Source organism: Aptenodytes forsteri, unplaced genomic scaffold (genome assembly GCF_000699145.1).
Source record: "Aptenodytes forsteri isolate BGI_AS27 unplaced genomic scaffold, ASM69914v1 Scaffold72, whole genome shotgun sequence".
In the NCBI taxonomy this organism is placed as follows: Eukaryota; Metazoa; Chordata; class Aves; order Sphenisciformes; family Spheniscidae; genus Aptenodytes; species Aptenodytes forsteri.
This window is the reverse complement of record NW_008796193.1, coordinates 5,936,246-5,946,056: the sequence shown is the minus strand read 5'-3', so window position 1 is coordinate 5,946,056 and position 9,811 is coordinate 5,936,246.

The following is a 9,811-nucleotide window of genomic DNA, read 5'->3' as shown; positions in this document are numbered from 1 at the left end:
GCCTAAAAGAGAGAACAGAGGGCTTCTGTCACTCACTGGTGTCCATATGCCCCGTGAGCGCGAAGCCTCAGCCTCTCAGTGAGCCTTTCATTTGCCATTGCAATCAGAAGACCTTCATGTTGGATGGATACGCTTCTACCTGTGTGCACCTATTTAGTCAGCTATCTTAGCTCCATGGTTGCAGGGAGCCTTCCTGCTATTAACACAACGCACAAATGAAGATTTGCAATTAGATTCAAATTTTACACTTTGAAACAAGTCTGATGGTATTCCCTAAGTCAAGATTCTCCCCTACCCAATCCTTGGATTTGAGCTGTACTTAAGCAAGGTCATCAAGCTCTTGGAGGTGGGTGTGTTTTACTGCCCTTGCCAAGGTTGGTTGCTGGCATTATTGGTACTGAGGTTGAAGCTGGTTCTAGAATGCTCTGCTGAGTCCAGTCCTGGGGCTGTCCAGATCAATCGTGAAAGACAGATCCTGCCCAAACAAGGCAGGATCACACATGGACATTGATCTTGTACACTTGAAATTATTGACAGATACAAAAGCTTATACTTCTTGAACAGTATTTTCTCTCCTCTTTCTTAAGTGTCTCCCAAGTGAAGAGAAACATATCATTAATTCCGAAAAAGGGAAAGCTGGAAAGATCAAAGTCTTTCAAATGGCAACACTTTTTTTCCCCCTCCAAGAAACTATTAAGAACAACAAAAGTAGATTTTGGAAAATGTTATTAGGCTTCCACCTTAGGAAAATAATGTAATTATTTTGGCAATGACTTATTTCCAAAGGATTAGAAGGTAAGAAAAAGTCTGTTCCATTTTGTAATTTAAAGCAATTAGAAAGTCCCAGTTTTGCAAAATTCTGAACTCTGGTAAGGAATTTGGTATCGAGGGTCCCTCTGGGATTTACACATTCTTCCTAGTTTCCTTTGCAGAACTGCAGGTTTTGTATTCATAGTTGACCCCTGCTGCTGCTGCTCTCCCAGAATCTGCTATGCTGGTGATTTTGAGGTGTTCCCATTGACTTTCTAGGTGTTGGCACAGACCCTCATGAGGAATCAGTGAACTACACTGACTTGAGCTCTTCTTCCTTGCCCAGCTTTCTGCTGACTGAAGAGGACGAAGGAAAAACAGGAGCCTTACAACAGCTCCCTATTACTGCTGTGTAATCCCAATCCAAGCCTTTTGTGGCTCAAGGAAAGTGGCAGGAGCTCTGCTTAGCACCATTAACCTTGACTGTCAGGGTAACCCTGCAGGATAAAGAGGCTCTCCAACTTATTGCTTTGACCCCATAACATACCAGGTTAGTACTAGTTTAATTCCAGTAAATTCAATACAGTTACATCAGGGATCAATTTGTTCTGAAGTTTTTTTGGTGCGTTCGTACATAGAAGTGTCAGGTATTATTAGCAACAGAAGTTTATCTTGTGAGATAGTATTAAGCACCTGATAGAAGTGTGATTTTATTTCATACTGGCAGAGAATATAGGAAATGCTGTTTGACTCCCTTCACAGCATGGATTAGCAAAATTAGAGTTGTCTCCTTTGCACTAACAAGCCCCAGAACAGAATGTGAGCCATTAAATGAAGGAAACTCCTTTCAGACACACACACAAAAAAAGCTGTGGGAAAATAAATCACCTAGCTTTCCAGGAGGATAGATTATTACAGAGTTCATACCTGTAGGGCGTCTACTCTGCAGGATTTTTTGTGCACAATGACATGACTTTATGGTTTTATTTACATTTTCTGAAGAGTTCACATGACTTGTTGCTATGGGGAACACTGCAGTTGTCTGGGATACCCTTTTATATTTACATCACACACAATTCTGCCTATATACTGACTTGATGCTGCTTGACAAATCAGTAAATAACTATGATAGGCCTGTTAATTTAACAGTTTGAGTCAGGTTTTAATCTAGTAAGAGTACTGTTAGATCTTTGTTTTATTTTACCATTTGTTTATTTTTCCTTTCTTTGAATTTTTCATGAGTAATGCCTTTGGAACCCAGACAAATCTGGAAGCTGGTAAATCCTGTTCTCTGAGGCTGCATATAACACTGCTTGCCCTAGGCAAGATTTGCAGAGAAGCTCATTTCTATATAGGCACTGTAGTGGTTTAACCTCAGTTGGCATGGTGGGATGGGGGAGAGAATTGGAAAAGTAGAAGTGAGGAAACTCGTGGATTGAGATAAAAGCAGTTTAATAATTGAAATAAAATAATAATGATAATAATAATTATAATAATAATAATATACAAAGCAAGTGATGCACAAGGCAACAGCTCTCAGTCGGCAGAGCATGGGAAGCTGAAAAGTCCTTGTAAGCAGTAAGCACTACTTAACAACAACTGAAACATCAGTGCGTTATTTTCTCATACTACATACACAGCACTGTACCAGCTACTAGGAAGAAAATTAACTCTATCCTGGAAACCAGGAACCTCCAGCCTTCTCAGTCGGTAGAGCATGGGAAGCTGAAAAGTCCTTGACTAGTGTAAGCACTACTTAACAACAACTGAAACATCAGTGCGTTATCAACATTATTCTCATACTACATACACAGCACTGTACCAGCTACTAGGAAGAAAATTAACTCTATCCTGCTGAAACCAGGACAGGCACCCAAATAAGTGACCAGGTTCTAAGTCGACCCTCAGGGACAGTCAGAGCCTGGATGCCAGTTGTCCCCTAGTCAGGTGGTTGAGCATTTCTGGTAACGTAGCCCTGGGTAGGCATAGTGAACACTTGAAATTTTCCCTGAAATCTTCTGAAAACCTGCCCTCAAGGCTAAACCCTGGGCTGATGTAGTGGAACAGAGACACCATTCATTTTCATCTGGTGGGCCTTGAATCTGGCCCAAACTAGTTTCACTTACAAGTAAAGCTCAACTTCAAGTAGAAGTTAGATGAAGACAATAAGCATGAGTTAAAATAAATAGATATTCTGAAGTCTGCCATTTCAAAGCATGTCTCTGTGGAAGTTAGGTTCACAGACTCTGTTCACACAGTGAGGAGTAAACAGTAATGTTTCAAAGTATTCCTGGAAATTTCCTCCCACGGCTGTCACCTTGAGCACCTACCATCTTCTGCTTGGTTTTACAGAGGATTGTGCTAGGAAAGTCTTGAATTCAGAGCTTGCACCTCAGGCGGCAAGGCTGCAGGGTGTAATGAGAAAATTGCCATTTTTTCCTCAATAGATTCTTTTGAGCTGGAAGGAAGTGTCCCTTCCATGACATTTACCCCTCTTCACTGCCTCCTTTCTTTTTTTTTGCCCCCCTTTAAACTTTTTAAGGTACCTGGCTTCCAAATGTCAGAAAGGAGCCTGACACAGCAAAGCTTTAGAACTTCATAAAATCCTCAGAGAACTGGTTGAATGCCACAAAAACATTGCTCACGTCCAAATGATGTTATTTTGGTTCTGAATGACTTTGCATTTTGACCACATTCATGTTCTTCATTATTGACTAATCTCAGCCGTTTACACTAGACTACTTTTGCTCACATGCATGTTTAAGAAATGGCTGTCTTTCAGAGGAATTGAATAATTAGATGTTTGTTCCCAGAAAGAGTATTAACTGCATGTCATGTATTATCCATTATTTCATTAGTTATTTATCACTTGTAATCCTTACTTAGGAAGTTCTAGTTATCTAGTCATCCAAGAATGGTATCATGCAACTTGTGCCATAATTTTGTAATCATAAAAAGTCATGAAAAGCTGTCACTACTTCTGGAAGATGGTGCTGCTGCCTGCCCATTCTTATCCCTCATCCCACACAGTCCCTTCTTCCACCACAAGAACTCACTTGCTTTTTCAGAGGAGGAGACCAAGAAACTGATCTAGGTTAAAACTAACACTACAAAGGAAAATCTTAGCCAGACAAATGCTTGAGTTGGTGCACAAAGGAGCTGGCAACACAGGGAGTGTGCATGAGTTTCTGGAAGAGAGCTTGACTTTGTTTTCTAGTGGCCTGTGTAAACTGGCTTAAAGTTATTGAGAAATGACATTGTAAAATGACTATTACCCATTCCTGAGGATGAACTGGTGTGTAGCCAAAGCAACAAGTTTGTGAATGCCCTAGATGGCAAAAATGTTTTAACTTCTCCTAGATGTGGATGCTTTCTCTTGCAAGGGCGAAGTGATCTCCTAGGTGCCCTTGGCAGGCCTGTGGCACCAGTAGTCCCCACCATAGCACTGTATGCTAAATTTTCAGGTGGGATTGAGAGTGTGGCCTCATATAAAGACACTGCCCAGTGGTTATCTGTCCCCACTGGAAAAGTTGGCCTAGTTTTATCAACAGAAAAAAGATCTAAATTAATCAAATAATGACTTTGTATCATGTTAAGCTTTCTGTCCAGTCCAAGTTGGAACATTCCTGCCCACAGAATGGCTTTGTCCTGCCCCACCCCTATGTCCGCAGTGCTGTCACCCGCTGCATTTCCTCGTACATTCATAACCCGGTCTAATCACACAGGCTGGCAGCCAACTGTATGCCACTGCAGAGAGAGGAACACTACTTTTTTAAAAATGCAAGTTATTCAATAAAGAGCAGCATGGCAGAGCATGGATACAAACCCAGCACACTTTAAGGCTCTTACAAACCATAACAAAGCACAATGTCCAATGCATCACCTTTTTTACCTATATTTATAAAGGCTTGCTGGCAGTTTCCCCCAGCTTGGCCCACAGGACTTCAGTCATTACCCTCTGCTCCTCACTTAAGAGCCAAGCACTTATTAAATGAGAAAGAGAGTAGATAATAAATAACAACAACAGGGTTATCTCTTTTCATTTCTGGGTCAGGAATAGGCTGAAACACAATCAGAGATGTAAAAAAAAATTAGAAACAGCATGGTGGTCAGAGGGAAAACAAAGCAAGCCCAGCATAGTGCCAATTACTAAACAGCCTAAAGAGGAAGAACTTTGGTGGCAATGACTGCTCATCAGCCAAGGTGCTCTTGAAAGAGATAGCTGCATCCTTGCATTTCACATGACAGTAAGAATAAGATTAACCCTTGACCTGTGTATTTGCCCCATGCAGAGTGTTTCCTTCAGCTCGTAATGAAACAGGGCCCCAGTCTGGCTTGTTTTGCAGGCACAGCTCAGCTGCTAGAAGAGCTGGGCTCCCCTTCTTGGCATGCCTTGTCCTCTCATTCTCCCTTTTGCTTTTCTTATTGTCTTATGGATTGCTGACTTTTGGTTACTTATCTACTTTCTCCCCCTCCCAATCCTGCCCTGGAGAACGCACATGATGAGTCTGGTCTTCTATTTCTCTTAACTCTGGGATTAAGAAACAAAGCAGCACGTCTCAACAATGCACATTGTTTTTTTGACCTTAAGCAGTTTGTTTGTGAGTTTGATTTTGCTGTCTCCTCCTCCAGTGTCTCCAGTAACCTCAAGTCTCTTGAGGCCCTCTCATCTCCTCTCCAAGGTCTCTTCCTACTTTGTGTTCCCAGAACAGCTTATCATGCAGGTAAGGGGAAGCATCAGTTTACTAGACAGGGAATTATACATTTAAACATCACCAGTCTGACACATATTGATTTTTATTTTAGGAAGTAAAATGTAAAACACATAAATAAAATGCAGGCTTTGGTGGCTTCCTTCTAGGTCAGGTTGCAGCCACTCCATCACTGATATCTGATCATAGCAAAGTTCACAGACTGTGCAACCCAGCTCCCCACACTGACCCAACTGCAGACTTTCTCTGCAGATTTAATTCCTGCTGGGTGATTTCCATCACAGCCTTGTGTGTTTGCATGTTTTTAACTCCAAGGTGGTACAATGACACACCTCCAGCCCTCTACACTGCTTTGCGTCTGAATCAGACCCTTTCCCTCTGTGATGTTTTTTTGCCTTGGATGACTTTATAGACAACCTACCATGTCACTGCTTAAGTTGTCTTTGAATCTACGTGCTGAGAGTGACTCTGTGCTCCAGGCTAGCTCCATATTCAGCTAGTTGTCCTGTACCACGGCCATTCATCAGCCTGAATGTGTGCTAAGGCTTGGGGATGGGAAATCTCAGCACCCAGGTATGAAGACACCTTGGGACTACTGGGAGGCTCACATAGCGCTGTAGAGAGACCAAAGCGAGTTCAAAGAAGAGCTGCGTGTACTACTTCAGACACATGGCCCCCTTAAGATAAGAAGATGCAGTTTAAGGCCTGTCAGCTGGAGGTGCCTCACAGCTGCAGGGCTGAAGACCCATTGACTTCCCCTGCAAAGTCTTTAGGATTAACCCAAAGGACCTGCAGCCCCACTGCAGTGGGTTAGAGAGAATTTTGCATTGTCTTTCAGCTCGCTTTCCCCCTGTAGCACAAGGGCAGTGTTATCTTTAGCTGCCCAATGAGATCTTCAAGGGGATGATGATATACAGCTCTGAACAGGGTCTTCATGGGCATGTGGGTGCTAAGGAGAATGTGTTCGTCAGGGGGATTGTCCTTGTGGGATCAGATTCTTCTTGCTGACCTCTTCTTCTGCCTCTGAGGACAGTTGAGCTGCCAGCAGTGCTGCAGAGGAGGGGTAAGTATCTGTGCATTTGCCTCTGTCATGAGTGACTGCAGTTTGTGCTCAGTGGGTGTTGTGTATGTCTAGTCCCCCAGTGCAGAATGGTCTCAGCTTGAGCTAGGTGAGCCCCTTCCTGACTTCTGCTTGCTTGCTTGCTGCCATGTAATTCCATCCATGTAGTTGGTGTATAAACCACTCTGGAAAAAATAGCTCCTTTCTGCAGAAACCTGTTGTATACTTTATTGTTCTAACTGCACCCTATGTTTTAATACCTAGTTTGTTGTGGCCCCTGCCATTTCACTTGGTGTTTGTCCTCAGCTCCTGACTGCTCAAAAAACCTTAATACTGATCTGTATTTATTGACAATTGAGCTTTTCATGGTTTTGTGAAAAAGTACGTGCTGCTTTTGATCATGAAGGGAATTAATGCAGAAAATCAGCACAAGTTGTCTACCTTTTGAAATCTTAAGCATGAGGCTTTCTTTTCGTTTAATGTCTTATTGGAAGTTGCTATTTTTAAAAATCATAGAAAAGCTCTTTGTAGTGCAACATACATCTTGGAAGGGCTTTTTAAGTATCAATGTAATTCTTAGAGGACCTTTTTTTAAGAGAAAAACTTCTACCAATGCTGTTCTTAAATTTACTGCGAGCTGTGCTAAATTAATACAGAAGATCAAATAAAGCAACTTACTGCCTTCCAGTCAGCTTCCATACAGTACACACAGTATGTGGCCATACCTGTTTGTTACAGGCTGGTCTGACTTCACATGAGGGAAAGAGTGAACAGAGATAGCTGACTTATACTGAAAAAGAAAGAAAAAACATTGTTGTTGGATATGAGTAGCTACCATATGTTGTTAAAGGCAATCACTGTGCAAACAAAACCATCACCACCAAATGTCTCTGATTGCAAGGCAGATTCAAAGGTCCAGAGAACTTCGTACTTGGGGTGTAAAATGAAATTTTTAGGCACTTGGCTGACAGTGTAACTTAGCTAGCTAATTCTGTGTGTAGTTCTTGAAACTGGCAGGGGTTGTCCATATTGCTCTTGTAGGCTGTCTGAGGCCTGAACGGGAACAATGTGCCTCTTAATAGATTCTCTTACCCTTAGTAAGAGAAGTTAGGTATTTTTATTTCTTGACTATACCTAAGAGGCAGTCCAGTCAACATGGTGTAAAGCAGTCCTTTTCTGCTCTTATTCTGAGAGTGAGGCTGTATTTTAGTAATTCACCAGTAAGAGGCCATAGGGGTTTCCTGGAGAAATCTAGGTGATGACCAGTAAAGCCTACTTTCAAGCTAAGTCTTTCTGGAACGTGCTTTTGAAACCTTGAAAAGTTTTCCTGAAAAAATCACACTCATACTTAGGAAGTATTTTAATCAATATTTTAGTTAAGTGTTCAGGCAAAGGAAAAGACAAAACAAAGGAAATTGATATCATTAAAGAAAACTATGAACATATTGTATATTGCTATGTGAATGCTTTCAGCAGAGGATATATAGCTCGGAATGTGTTCAGATCTTAAAATACTATTATTTTGAAATGTGGAAATGGAGAAAATATCTGATGCTGTGTGAAGTGTTGCCAATCTATATGAGCCTTAAGTTTTCTTGTCCTTGGGACATGAATCAAAATGTAAGATGCTGCATGGGGTTGTTGTGAGACTCTTAGGACAGCTCATGAAAGCTACGGCATGGCCAGATCCTTATTCCAAGTTATGAGCTGACCCAGATCTGCCTCAGCCTTGAGGGCTCCGTGCTGCCCCAGTGCCTTGCACCGGACCTTTCCTGAGAGCAGGCAGCTCCGGGTAGCCCTCATCTTACTTTCTGCTTCTCTCTTAGTTATTCAGCTGATTTATCAAGTGTGCAGCACTTCTTACTCTAGAGGTCAGTATAATGTTAGGAATGGAAATAGTGCATATCCAATTCTTTTTCCCTGATGAGATGTTCCAGAGTGAACTCTAAATTATACTCCTTCCTATATAAGATGGAAGAGAAATTTCATACTGGGGAAATGTATTTGTAAAAGCACAACAGCCAATATGGGAAGCTCAGAGGGCGTTAAAGAAAACAATCATTGAGCCTCTTTGTTGAATTGAAGTTATGAATGCAGTAGTAGTAATTTTCTGAAGCCATAGACAATAATATAATGTGAGTGGGTGATGGAAGAATTTACATAGGGTGAAATTTAGAGAGCTGACAGCAGCCTATGCATCACTTAAGACCTATTTCTGAGGGCTTAATTGCGTCTTAAACAGCATACAGGCCTTGTGCTCATCTTCTGCGTAGAAACAAATTCCATCTAGAATGAGCACCATGAGCAGAACGTGGAAAATGTAATCTGATCAGCTGTAAAACTCCTGCTTTGGGGAAGGGCTGTTCTGTACTGAGAACAGATGTGGGCAACGTAGATTTATGTTGTAGCACGCACACTATAAAGGTCTAATGCTGTGTTTCGCCATAGGATGCACTGATGTTAGTCCAAAGAGATGCCATGAGAATATCAATCTTTAAACAAATGGGAAAACTGAGTAATGAGCACACCCCAGGCATTGTGGTAATCTACTCCACTTGTGAGCTGTGTGGCTGATAACACTAAAAGCAATCCCACTTACAAGTGCTTTGGAGGCATTTATTTTACTTTTGGGCTGGCTTTCTGCAAATATTCAGACTTAGTGGTATGAATGCTTACAAAAGTAGATTTTCAGCTTTGTTGTGTGACTATATAAGAGAAACCAGAACTGGATGGTCACATGTCTCTTTGCTACAAAATGGTTGCATGCTGGTTCAGTGAGAAAAGAGAAAGAACTCCTTACAGCCTCTCTGAGAGAGATCAAGCTAACAAGTCACTTTGCATAATGAATATTGAACACTTAGTTTTTCTGTCAATTCTCAGAATGTTTTAAAAAAAGTACGGTGGGCAGAATTAAAGCTGAACCCATTGCGCTCTTCCTTATCTTTACATGCTTGGATTTCTTGTAATATTTAACTTTTTCTTTGCGTTTCCTGAACTTAGGATTCTTAGTTCTGAGATAATCAATATTCCCTTGTAATGTATTTTGACATACGTTCCCAATAAGCATTTTCAACTTGAAGTCCTAACAAACGTTATTTTTGCCAGAACAGAAAAGGTAAATAGAAGTAGTCTCCTGATAGCCGCTTTGAAAGCAGAAATAGAGATGAAATATTAGGACTACACTAATAGCACTTTTCAAAACACAAACCTTGATGGATTTAACTGTTTCCTTTTTAATTGAGAAGCAACCTGCAAATCATTGCTGTTCTCTGGAAAGAGATCTGTTATT